At 53.4% G+C, this 2,500-nt stretch overlaps 1 non-coding gene across 1 annotated transcript in view; it reads right to left on the bottom strand.

Annotated features, from left to right (window-relative positions):
• LOC139432563 (large subunit ribosomal RNA) overlaps positions 1 to 2,280 on the bottom strand; it is a 4,342-nt gene extending 2,062 nt beyond the window's left edge. The window contains exon 1 of the ribosomal RNA XR_011642308.1: positions 1 to 2,280. This exon is cut by the window's left edge and continues 2,062 nt beyond it. This is a non-coding gene — a ribosomal RNA (large subunit ribosomal RNA).
• Between the last annotated feature and the right edge of the window lie 220 nt (positions 2,281 to 2,500).

The following is a 2,500-nucleotide window of genomic DNA, read 5'->3' as shown; positions in this document are numbered from 1 at the left end:
GACTCCTTTTAGTTATACTATATTATTATTTATTCAGAGCGATTTGAAACGATATTTGTTTCGCGCTCGCTCGCTTCGTTCTCAACGTTTCTTCTTTACCGTGTGTATTGTCGTCGTATCGTTCTCTTAGGAGCGCAACACGCCAAAGAAAAATTAAGATGCCTGTTCTCGTTATATTGTTGGGGCAGCGGTAACGCCGTCGTAACAACGACGACCGTCTGTACGCGCACAAACCGAAACGAGAAAACAATAACATCCGTCATCATCGATTGGCGCGCGGCTACGGCAATACGAACGACGGCAAAAGAACGTGAGCGGCGGCTGCTGCGATATCGAAACTTCGCTATATTCAAATAAATACATAAAAAGAAACGTTACAAAGGTACACCAACATCGACATCGGCTTTCGCCTAGGGCTTAGGATCGACTGACTCGTGTGCAACGGCTGTTCACACGAAACCCTTCTCCACGTCAGTCCTCCAGGGCCTCGCTGGAGTATTTGCTACTACCACCAAGATCTGCACCGACGGCGGCTCCAGACGGGCTCGCGCCCCGTCCTTCTGCGCTCACCGCCGCGACCCTCCTACTCGTCAGGGCTTCATGACGACGTCGAACGAATCGACCGGCCCGTCTCACATGCCGCTGACGGCCGAGTATAAGCACGACGCTTCAGCGCCATCCATTTTCAGGGCTAGTAACTTCGGCAGGTGAGTTGTTACACACTCCTTAGCGGATTCCGACTTCCATGGCCACCGTCCTGCTGTCTTAAGTTACCAACGCCTTTCATGGTATCCCATAAGCGTCGATTTTGGCGCTTTAACTCGGCGTTTGGTTCATCCCACAGCGCCAGTTCTGCTTACCAAAAGTGGCCCACTTGGCACTCGTTGATCCGAATGTATCTCGCGGCTTCACGCTTTAAGCAAGCCGGAGATCTCACCCATTTAAAGTTTGAGAATAGGTTGAGGCCGTTTCGACCCCAATGCCTCTAATCATTCGCTTTACCGAATGAGACTCGCAATGCGAGCGCCAGCTATCCTGAGGGAAACTTCGGAGGGAACCAGCTACTAGAAGGTTCGATTAGTCTTTCGCCCCTATACCCAGTTCCGACGATCGATTTGCACGTCAGAATCGCTACGGACCTCCATCAGGGTTTCCCCTGACTTCGTCCTGACCAGGCATAGTTCACCATCTTTCGGGTCCCAGCGTGTACGCTCTGGGTGCGCCTCATCTCGCGATGAGAACGAGACGCCCCGGGAGTGCGGGGCCCGTTCGAGAACGGACCCATCCTCCCTCGGTCCGCGCGAGGCGGACCTTCACTTTCATTGCGCCTTTAGGTTTATCAGAGTCCCAATGACTCGCGCACATGCTAGACTCCTTGGTCCGTGTTTCAAGACGGGTCCTGAAAGTACCCAAAGCTATAGCGCCGTAGACTGGCGTGTATTAAATTTTGGGGTCTGTCCGAGGACAACGTCGCCAACAGCCGAACGTTCGAAGATCCGGTACCAGGCCCGGACGCCTCGATTGACGTTCGCGCTTGCGACGAGCCGGACGCGAACAAGTCGCGGCCCCACGCCTTAGTTATACCGTCGGTCGAGCCGGTCGGGACACCGCGGGTCCGAACGCTCATAATAACGGCGTTCGGTCTCCACCGCGGGCCTTAAACCGACGCCCAACGGGTCACGACGTCCTACAGGAGGAGAAGTGCACGCGTCCAATGCCCGATCGTTCGACGTGCCGTGCGGGCTGACACACCCGTGAGGGGGACAGCTCGTCAACAAAACACGAAGCTCGCGAACACCGGTCGCGTTGAATCTCCCCTTTCGACCTTTCGGGTTTCTCAGGTTTACCCCTGAACGGTTTCACGTACTATTGAACTCTCTCTTCAAAGTTCTTTTCAACTTTCCCTCACGGTACTTGTTCGCTATCGGTCTCGTGGTCATATTTAGCCTTAGATGGAGTTTACCACCCACTTAGGGCTGCACTCTCAAGCAACCCGACTCTGAGGAGAGATCCTCCCGCTACCGACGGCCGCCTCTACGGGCCTGGCACCCTCTCTGGGTAAGTGGCCCCGTTCAAGAAGGACTTGGGCTCGCCGTGCGATCTCGGGATAGCGGATCCTCCCTAACACCACATTTCCCGGCGTCCGTTTCCGGCCGCGGGATTCGGTGCTGGGCTTTTCCCTGTTCGCTCGCCGCTACTAAGGGAATCCTTGTTAGTTTCTTTTCCTCCGCTTAATAATATGCTTAAATTCAGCGGGTACTCTCACCTGCTCTGAGGTCGCGTTTCACAAGAGCGAGTCGGAGGCGTAGCTTTTTCTTAAAAATATAAAATTATTAAGTTGCCGCCGCCAAGTTCTCTAGCTCTCTTATATTACAACGTATATTTTTTTAACAAAAATATATCATCGCCTCGGTCACACAAACGGCACGCACCCGTCGATATATTCGCGCGCTCTTTCGGCGGTAGTTAAAATAACAAACATAACATAGCGATCCGTCGC

The sequence above is a fragment of the Onthophagus taurus genome, unplaced genomic scaffold, assembly GCF_036711975.1.
Source record: "Onthophagus taurus isolate NC unplaced genomic scaffold, IU_Otau_3.0 ScKx7SY_28, whole genome shotgun sequence".
Lineage (NCBI taxonomy): Eukaryota > Metazoa > Arthropoda > Insecta > Coleoptera > Scarabaeidae > Onthophagus > Onthophagus taurus.
This window is presented reverse-complemented; position numbering and strand designations above follow the sequence as displayed.